This window comes from Gavialis gangeticus, unplaced genomic scaffold (genome assembly GCF_001723915.1).
Source record: "Gavialis gangeticus isolate Ggan-Ray unplaced genomic scaffold, GavGan_comp1, whole genome shotgun sequence".
Lineage (NCBI taxonomy): Eukaryota > Metazoa > Chordata > Crocodylia > Gavialidae > Gavialis > Gavialis gangeticus.
Window position 1 is genome coordinate 117,382,071 of NW_017729024.1, and position 10,044 is coordinate 117,392,114.

Consider the following 10,044-nt stretch of genomic DNA (forward strand, 5'->3'; position numbering starts at 1 on the left):
TACAAACCACTTTTCACAGATGAGCCTATGAACTGCACTTCATCAACCTCCTATGTACAGAAACTCATGGACTCAATATAGACATTGTAATTCTGACACCCTACAACCTGCCAGACATCTAACTCCCCAAGTACCTCTCCACCTTTACCTACATCCCCCCTTCCCCTGCCCCACCTCAGCCTCTCTCTCACCCCTTGATGCCTCTATGTCCATTTTTACTGACTGTCTTCCTTGCCTGCATTGCATGCCAGGAACAGCACACACCAACTGCAGGTGCTTCCTCGGCCTGACAAAGGGTTTTTCAAACCAAAACCTTGCTAAGATACATTTCTGTAACTATTCAGTTGGTCTACTAAAAGATACCAGATTAGATTGACCCAAAGAACCTTGTCTGCCAGTGCCATGTCCTTAGGCCAACACCTCTAGCACTTGTCTCCGGTCAGCTGACTGGAAGGATGCAGGGCCCTGGGCAGTGGGCACATCTAAGCCCTGTGGCTGGGGTTGGCAGGGAGAGTTCTCTGGCAGCTTCTGGAGAAGAAGCTCCTGGAGGAAAGGAAAGAAAGGCTCTAGTCTGTGATAGTTTGCCTGCCTGAGATGCTGCTGGTCCACTGTGTTGCTTACTAAGTTATTAGCTGTTGTTATTTAAAGTGGTGGACGGGACTGAGGCTGTATAGGAGGAGGAGCCCTCATTGGGGCACACTACTGTGTCATGTAGAGCAGTGGTCTCCAAACTTTTTTGATCGCGCACCCCATCAGTAAAAAATTTTTGAGCATGCACCCCCAATATATGTATATTTATATAAATATATATCTATTAGAAGTTCTAATATTTTCTTCCCGCACCCCAATGGATCATCTTGCACACCCCCTGGGGTGCACTCACCCCACTTTGGAGACCACTGATGTAGAGGCCCCAGCGCCAGTGAGGGTGCACCTTAACACACACACGAAGTCACACGTCATGAGTTTTGCTTGTTAGCAGCTTGAGGTGCAGTTTCCCAGAAACGCCTGCACCTATCTCCTTGAAACTTGGCAGACCTCATGCCCTCAGAAGGGGCTTCTGTCCCTGCTGTTTGTGTCCAAATCTGCCAAAAAATGATAAAGTTATAGGCAGTTTTGTGCTTCCCCATTATAGCCTATGAGCAAAATGTCGACACAGTGTTGAAACAGCGAAACAGTTTTAACAAATCAAAACTGAACAGTGCTTTGAAATGAAATAAAACTCAGAACTAAATACTGTCCCATCAAAATGGTGAAACAGAAGTCAAAACAAAAAGGTGCTGTTTCGCACTGCCCAACTATCGATTGCTGCCTCTGGGTTCTCTGAGAATGCAGACACATGTATATTCAGGACTGTTTCAAAAGGGAGTGTGCAGCAGATGTAATATTTTAACAGGTATGTGTGGACAAGCCAGGAACAATGTAAATGTACCAAAGGTGTGCCAACTTTAAATAAAACAGTGCTGAAGTTGGAGCAGTTCTGCTTCATTTGTATTATTCCCAGTTTGTATTATTTCTACCTGTAACTGTTAGAATGTGATCATTGCTGCATAGTTTGGAGCAAGAGGACCCCCCTTCCCCCTTAAAATGGCTTCAAATGTATGTGTATTCATGCCCAGAATTATCTTTTGGAACTCCTCAATCCCTGCATAGAAAGCCAAGACACCTAAACCTGAATCACTTTTCAGGAGCACCTAAATCCTCCTTGCTGACTCCTATACACATGTTCAGAGGTAATGGTGGTGGTGTTTTAATTAGAGTAGGTCATGGACAGACACTCTAATTAAAATAGCTCACGGTCATATGTATTAAGTTCCTGCACATTTCAAAATGTCTTTGGGACACTTTATCTAAAGCTCATTCAACAAGGTTTAAATAAAGTGCCCCCATAGCCATTTTGAAATGTGCAGGAACTTAATACACATGATAGTGAGGTGATGCTGGAGTGTTCTAATTAGAAGGACTTGAATAATAGATTAATCACTGCTCTGGTTCATTCTAATTAGAATGTGAATGAGCACACCTATAAGCACCCAAGCCCCTTTGCACCTAACAGCAGGCCAAATAAACGGAGCTCAGCCATAAGGTATGCTGGAGGTGGCAGTTCTTAAGAATCCCACCACTTGACAACTTATTCCCATGCAATACATACTAACAGCAGGTGATATAAATTTCATTTTTGGCATGATTGGCAGATGGGATAAAATCTCTTTGCTGACTGGAAGCTGTAGGTTGCTGACCTCCCATTCTAAGCTGTATATGCTGCTCAAGCTGGAATGCTAAAGGTCATGTAGTGCTGGCTGTCATAATTTCCAGCTGCTAAATTGCACTAAGAGCAGTTAACAACATGTTAAATACTTTGCTAATAATCCCTTCCCATTTAATCAATCGATTTAAATTCCTTCGTGCTTGCTGTTCAGTAGCTGATGGGAGGGAAGAACAACCAAAAGGCATATACAGTCCACATGCTGTTATGGGTTGAGATTTGAATAAGCTGCCTTGTTGCTATTGGCTAGCAGTAGCTTGGAACAAATAAAAGTGTAAATATCATCTGAAGTAGATTGCTGAAAATAACATTTTTTTCAGTTTATTTGCAGTTTAAAATATCAGTAAACAGAAAAATGGGTACTCATCCTTGAGTGCCTTATATCGTTAACCCTTTTACATCTTTTAGGGTTTTTTAAAAACAAAATTTGAGTAACCCTGGAAATAAAATAATGTGTTGCATAAAATGTTTTCATCTTGAAAAAGCTGGAATGAAACATTTTGACCTTTTTTGTATTTTTTTTTTCTTTTTTCTTTTCAGTAAATGAAAAATGCCAGGATAATTGACATGATGTCACCAAATGATTTGGCCAGTTTGAATATGCTTTTTTATGACCAGCATTTCAGATTAAATTTTTACACACCTTTAATCAAAACGAACATTGTAACCAGTGCCTTTTATGCATTTATATGTTTTAGCCATTGACTAATATTGAGAAAACACTTGACCTCTGTTTCATTAGTAACACTAAGATTTACATAAATCATATGGGCCTAATGCTGCTGTATTCACATTACTCTAAATTCAGAGTAATGCCACCAGGCCTGGGGATTCTGTATTTATGGCAGTACAGGAAATCCTCCCTATTCGTGGGTTTGGCATTCGCGGTTTGAAATATTCGCAAATGCCAAACCTGCATCTTAAATACACTTACAGGAGCTCCTTTGGAGCTTTGCGCTTGCCACCACCAGGCTCCCACCACTGTTGCACTCCTGCCATAGCTGGTGCAGCTGTGCCCCATCCCCATCTGCTGGGGGCACTGCATTCATGAACGCAGTGCCTTATTCGTGGATTTCACCATTCGCGGGGATCTTGAGAAAGTATCTCCTGCGAATGGTGAGGGTATCCTGTATAGCTAAGAAAAGAAGACAGTCCTACCTAAAATTTTGTTCAGGAAATTCAAGCAAGTGCTGTGGATAATTTCCAACACAGAAATAATTGTCTAACTTATCTCTGTTTTTCATTTTTCTTTGGCATGGGATTATATTGGCATCTGTCCCAGATAATTTTATATCAAGAATTTGACACATTGGGAATGGCATTGTATAGCTGGTTATTTTCTTTTCAAAAAGTCAGTGCACTGCAGCAAAAACACAGCACTTGTATAAAACTCTGCGTAACAAAGATTGTTATAATGCAAGTGGCCAGTTTGGTCTGCAGAGCTTTGATGCATGAATACATGTTGGCAATGTATGTTTTTTGGTGGGGTACAGGGGAAGAGAGAGGGGTTCTATCCATATATTGAAGGCCATCTTTCTCCATCACAGCATGAACCTTTGCTCAGATAAGTAGGGGGAGGCCCTTCTTTATAAACATGGGGGCCTGAGAGAGACAACCTTCAGCTTCTAGGAGGTTATTGTAGAATGGTAGCTGCAGTACCAAACTTCTGGCACCCAGACAATTGTACTCAATTGAAGCACAGGATACCTTTCCCCCTGTGAAAAGGAGGCTATTCCAGGAAACTGGTGCTAAGTACAAGATTTCTCTTTCCTTCCCTTTCCTCAGCAACAGATGACACAACAGAATGTTGGTTCCAGCCAGAAGGCACTGCCATCCAAGCACCTGGGGCAGGGGCCTGCATTTGGAGTACAGCACCATCCAGATAATGCACACAAGAAGAAGCAACTGATGAAAGAAATGTAGGATAAGATAAATAGAGAATAGAGAACAAAGGAATGGGCAGTGAGAAAGCACAGGTGCATAGAAACATGCACTTGATTTTTTTCCCTTGATTTTTCCTGGCAGAACAGGGAAAGGAGAAGGAGTGGCTTACTAGAATGTAGGAAGGGGCCCTATACTATGCTGAAGTTGTCTCAAGCCGAGGAGAATAAGGGTGATGAGTGGCAAACTTCCAGCACTTCTACTTTCCCAATTCAAGCAACCAATGGGAATTATAATTCTTCTGCTTTCAAAGCTCTTTAAAATGGTATTTTAGGATTAATTTCTTTGATTCCCAGCTTTTCAAGTAATTGAGCATGTTTCGTAAGGAGAAGCGCTGCAAGAAAGTTCATGACATCCATTATGTGAAGTACGTAGCCCATGCAGATACCTGATTAGACAACTTTTGACCACAGAAGGAAGCATTAAAAACTGCCCAACTGAATGAGATGCTTTATTGTGCCAACCTCAATCTGCTGTTCCCATCAGCACTAATTATAGACAACTAATTCCATTAGCTTCTTAAATACATTTAAGAATGTATTTTTCTCAAGCTACAGTACTTACAAGCTGCAAGCAACTGATACCCTGTAATGGAGTTATAGTTTTTATGTCAACCCTTTCATTCCATCCAGTGAAGCACACATAGCATTTGCCTTTAATGTTCCTATGGAATCTAAGGTTTCTTTCTTTTATTTATGCTTGTATTTTATTTACCAGATACTTTTTGAGTAACATCATCAGACCAAAGAAAAAGAGACAAAAAAAAAAGTTCAAAGAAGAATTGTGGGTAGGAAAGTGATGAGGGAAGCCGGACTGATTTCACCGTCCTTGATAAAGGATAGAAGTCTATAAGGTAAGACACTATGTTTATTCTACTTTGTTGAATGTTACTCTGCTTTTCAGAGGTGCGATATTTTCTTTTGCAGTCAGAAAACAAGAAAATTGGAATTAAATTCAGTATTTTTTCTTTCTATTAAGAAAGAGGACTGAAACCACAAAGTAGAAACAAGGCTGAGTCTAAAACTTTCATCTGATCAAGCTCAACCTTCAGGGGAGTTCAGTTCTATATGGGTCACAGACCTTCTTGCATTTCAGACATATCTATGAAATACAAAACCTACTTTAGTCACAACATTGTAAATTTCTCTCAGGTTTATGACCTTGTTGCATAATGGGCTTAAGTTCCCAAGCAGTAAACGTCTTTAGGAAAATAGCATCGTACAGGTGTTATTTCTTAAGCATCATATCTTGATAGATTACTTATGTTGAAAGGTATCCTATTCTTCTAATGCTCTTATTGAAGTCAATGAAGGTTTCTCAACAAATTAAAAATGGATAGCTATTAGAAAGATTAAACATGAGGGTCAAATCTTGTCTGCCATTTGCATTTGGGAACACACAAACCCAGTAGCTTGAATGATAGATTTTCAGTCAAATGGGAAGCATTGTGCTTGGGAGAGTCCAAATAAGGAGACTTTCACTTATGATATTTTTTGTCACTGTCCCTTGTAAAGTGAGGTCAACGTTATAGAAGTTAATATCTGTTTTGAAAACTGTGTGAAGAAACAGTCAGTATGAAAGGGCATGAGTCGCTGTTGTGTAACGCAGCCCCAAATCCAAGGCATAAAAAGATCTCTACCTGAGACAAAAAAAGGTTATAAGTTGCTTAATTTCCAAGATGTGTAAAAGGTTGTATGGATCCTTACAATGACAGGGAAAAGTTTATAACACGTTAGAGTTGGCTATGGTGGCAAAGAACCGTCATTTAAAGTTATCTCAGAGAAACCCAGTTTTTAAGTGGGGATTGTTTTGGTGGCAAAGCTATATGCTAAATAGTATGTTTTGACTGGTGACTGGATACACCACAAACTTCATGTGTTTTAGGCAAAGAGTACGGTTAGGTTATTATATGGTTAATTCTCAAAATTGCCTTTGTTTCTCTCTGGAGGCCTTTGAAGTGACTTGGAGCTGTTTCAATCCAGGTTAGAAGCCAAAAACACTGACATGCCCATAAAAATGCTGGGAAAAGTGAACCAAAGGTCAGCCCAGAAAATGAATGGAAAAGCTTCGCAGTGAAGGTTTCCAAAGAAAGCAAATGAGTATCCAGGAATGGAGGCTTTTCAGACACGTTCCAATGGGGAATTGGCAGTATCACTGTGCTATGACTGTATTCCCTAAGAAACAAGGATTACTACCTTTTTCAGTATAAGAAGACTCAGAGCCTATTGTCATGCTACACTGTGGAATGTACCAATTTTGTTTTATATGCCAATTTCTTGCAACAAATTTTTAAGCATTTTAAAGGACTTCCAAGCAAGAAAGGAAAGGAAGTCTAAATTTAGAAGGAAGTAGAAATGAAGAATTAGTAGCAAACAGAGGGAAAGGAAAATGAATGCCAGACACAGAGAAAGAGAGAGAGAGACTTTTGACTTTGTAAATGTTTTATTATACAAGTTTAGAAACAAATGGTGAAAGTGCAAAGGTATGTCCTCCTAGGGGACATGCATGAAACACTTGTGAGTGACAAAAGAGAGAGAAATGTATAGTATACTGGGAAAAAAAAAGATGGAAGTGAGGAGGAAAAGGAAAGTAAACAAAACTGGCAAAAATGGGAGAGAAAAGGAGTAAAAGCATATGTCATCTTTGTGGGGTAATCTTATGTAATCTGCATTTGTCTTATTTTCTCCTCATAGTGGGGAGCCAATCTTTTTCAGCTGGGATGCCACAGAGTAAGCCCTGCCGATCCCCTTCCCCTGCCTGATCCTTTGCTCTCCTCTCTCCTCCCTTCCTGATCTGTTGCTCTGCTCTCTCCTACTTGGCTGACCAATTCCTCTATTCTTCTCCCTCTGCCTTATCTATGTTGATCTTCCTCCTCCCTACCAAACAAGGTGATGGTGCATACTGTTTGTGGCATGTGTGCTGTGGTTTGGCCACCTCTCTGAATCAAGGGAAAGTAGTTGTACTACAAAATAGCATTTGACTTGCTGCATCCCTTCGTGCATGGTACTAAGATTTCTGAGGACATATCCCATGGTTCTTACAAGCACAGTAAGCTGGACCTATGAAATTCTGTCATAATGTATTGTGGTAGAATGTATCTGTCTTTTCTGATATCTAAAACTTAAAATTAAAATTAACTCTGTCAAATAGTGATATAAATGCAATCTGTATAACTTTCACTTTGGAAAAAGGAAGTTGATAGAGGACATAAGCAGAGTACATAAATACTCAACTTGTGATTTTGCAGATTTCACAGAAATCATTCAATCAGGCAATATCCATGGTACTTGGGTGGGGGAAGGTGAATTACTAAAAATAAAATGCTGTCTTCCCAGTGGGAACCAGCAGTCTTCATGGCTGCTGCATCCCAGCTGTGCAGCCCATTGCGGGCGGAGGGGGCTGCCAGCCTGAATGGGAGCAGGCAAGATGGCTGCTTCTCCCACTCCTTGCTGCTGATGGGCTGAGAGGGCTGCCTGTCATGTGACCCTGCCCCTCTCCACCAATCAGCAGCAAGGGGCAGGGCCACATAACAGTCCTTTCAGTCAATCAGTGGTGAGGGGTAGAGCCATATGATAGAGAACCCTTTTAACCAATCAGTGGTGAGAGACAGGGCCACTGGGGCCCCTTGGCCAATCAGAAGCATGGCGGGGGGGCTACCATAATATGCCTATGAAAATGGCAGCTAGCCCTGTGACCAGGCCACAAAACTGGCCACCTGCCTCCTCATTTTGGGTAGACCCTGGACATGAGACATGACAGTGAGCATTTCCACAGCATGAGAAAGAGTAGAGTGCCTTAAGGGAAGCATGCAAGCATAGGAGAAGAGAGAAAGTGGTAACTGAGGGAAAGCACTGGTGAGCTAACAACAATATGAATAGCGTAGATCAGGGTGGACAATTACTTGGGCCTGAGGGCCACATAGGGATTTTGCTGCAGTCCAAGTCAACACCCCCACCCTGCAACAACTCACCAAAACTCCCTATGGGTTTGTAGGCAGGCCAGGAGTAGCGCTCAGGAGTGAGATGAGAGGGCAAGGCTGGGATCATTGTGCCAGATCTTGGGGCAGTGACAGCTCAGGACCTGAGCCATGATCCACTCCCTGCATGCCCCTGCCCTGGGGGTGCATGGGTGCATGTATGTGTAAGAGGGTTGCCTGGGCACTAGGTTCTGGGGGCCAGTTGGGGGTGAAAGGAAGGAATAGGGGTGGGGAGCTCATGCAGCAGAGCTTGCCTAGGCAGTGCAGTCTGTGGATGTCCCTGCAAAGCTCTACATGGGACCAAGTCCCGACAGCTTCTGCCTGGGGCAGCCTGTGCCACACTGCTGCCCATGCCCATCAACTGAGCCCCAGCCTGGCCCTAGTCCTGACCCTGGCCAGTGTGCATTTCCTGTAGGGCTGCTCCTGATGAGGCTGCAACTGGCCAGGTGCTGCTCTCCTACCCTTACCTCCAGCTAGCTGTGACTTCTGTCCCAACTGTTCATCATGCCAAGTGAAAGGAGTGGTTGGAAGGCAGCTGGGAGCTGGAGCTGAAGCCCTGCATGCTGAAGCAGGAGCCACATCACTGAAATTCTGCCCCCCTTGAAGTTGTGCAGGAGCAGAAGGAGGAGCCACAGCTGGAGGCAAGGGGAGCAGAGCACCACCTGGCTGGCTGCAGCCACACCAGGAACAGCCCCATCAGAAGCTGTGTGCTGGCCGGGGCCGGGGCTGGGGCCAGGGTCTGGGCTGGTAGATGCAGCTGAGAGTGTGGCATAAGCTGCCCCAGTGACAGCGGGCAGGACTTGGCCCCATGTGGAGTGCTATGGGGGCAGCTGTGGGCCAGATCCATCAGTTGGTAGGCTGGATCTGGCCCATGGGCCATATTTTGCCCACCCTGGCCTAGATGGTGTCTGCGCTACGAAGTTGTTATGTCATGTTGGTAGTTGACAGGCTGTGCTAATCTGAGTTACTATATATAATCTCTTGGACCACCAACATATGAATAGCCTAGATCAGGGTGGACAATTACTTGGGCCTGAGAGCCACATAGGGAGTTTGCTGCAGTCCAAGTCAACACCCCCACCCTGCAACAATTCACCAAAACTCCCTATGGGCTTGTAAGCAGGGCAGGAGTAGTGCTCAGGAGTGGGATGAGAGGGCAAGGAAAGCTAAGAGTGTGGCACAGGCTGCCCCAGTGAGAGCAGGCAGGGCGTGGCCCCATGTGGAGGATTGTATTTGTGGAGGATCGTATTTGTTGGAGTCCAGTGGGAAAAATAATGCAGCAGGGAAATCAGCATGGATTTGTAGCAGGTAGATCATGCCTGACCAATTTGGTTTTGTTTCATGACAGGGTCACAAAATGATTAGATACAGGAGTAGAGGTGGATGCCGTTTTATTGGACTTTAGCAAGGCCTTCAATATAGTATCTCATCGTATTCTCATAAATAAATTAAGAGTCTGTGACAGGTGTCTACACCATCTGATGGGTGGCAAATTGGCTTAGCAGTCGCACCCAGAGAGTGGTGGTAGATGGGTTGGTATCAGCCTGAAAGGATGTGGGTAGTAGGGTCCCACAAGATTCATTCCTTGGACCTGTACTCTTCAATACCTTCATCAGTGACATGGATGTGGGTGTGAAGTGTACTTTGTCCAAGTTTGCGGATGATATTAAATTGTGGGGTGAAGTACACACACCAGAGGGTAGGGAACTTTTGCAGGCAGACCTGGACAGGTTGGATAAGTGGGCAGAACACAATAGGATGCAGTACAACAAGGACAAGTGCAGAGTGCTACACCTAGGATGCAAAAATATCCAGCACACCTACTGGCTGGGCAGTGAGCCTCTCAGCAGCAAAGAAACGA

At 43.5% G+C, this 10,044-nt stretch overlaps 1 long non-coding RNA gene across 1 annotated transcript in view; it reads left to right on the forward strand.

Annotated features, from left to right (window-relative positions):
* Positions 1 to 3,643, forward strand: part of LOC109298240 — a 10,135-nt gene extending 6,492 nt beyond the window's left edge. The window contains exon 3 of the long non-coding RNA XR_002097551.1: positions 3,633 to 3,643. This is a non-coding gene — a long non-coding RNA (uncharacterized LOC109298240). The remainder of the gene's footprint in view (positions 1 to 3,632) is intronic.
* Positions 3,644 to 10,044: the final 6,401 nt, after the last annotated feature.